Below are 479 nucleotides of genomic sequence, written 5' to 3' on the forward strand. Positions count from 1 at the left end.
GGTCCACCCTTTGCAGTTACAACAACTTCAACTCTTTTGGGAAGGCTGAGCAAAGGCTTTTGTCAATATAGTGTAGCTGCATGCATTGTTTTGTCCTCAGCTTCATGTCATCCATCCCCTTATGGCACAGGCAAAAAAAAAAAACATTTTGCTCCCTCTTGGCATACAAAAGTGCACTATATTGCCAAAACCTTTTGCTCACCCATCCAAATGACAGTGCATCAGTGCACAAAGCAAGGTCCACAAAGTTAACTACTATAATTTTTCCACTCACTCAAAAACTGGATTAAAATTATTACTTTTTTAATTAAAGCTATTATTTAGTTGAGCTAAAAAGAACAAACCAAACTTCAGTTATTAGATCATTACAACTATGGTTGCTGCTGCTAGCTGGTGCTAATTAGCACCAACTAACAGTTTTGTAGAAACCAAAACTCTATAAATTAGAGATAACGAAGCCTAAGTGGTTAAACATCTTA

The sequence above is a fragment of the Austrofundulus limnaeus genome, unplaced genomic scaffold, assembly GCF_001266775.1.
Source record: "Austrofundulus limnaeus strain Quisiro unplaced genomic scaffold, Austrofundulus_limnaeus-1.0 Scaffold3182, whole genome shotgun sequence".
Classification (NCBI taxonomy): Eukaryota; Metazoa; Chordata; class Actinopteri; order Cyprinodontiformes; family Rivulidae; genus Austrofundulus; species Austrofundulus limnaeus.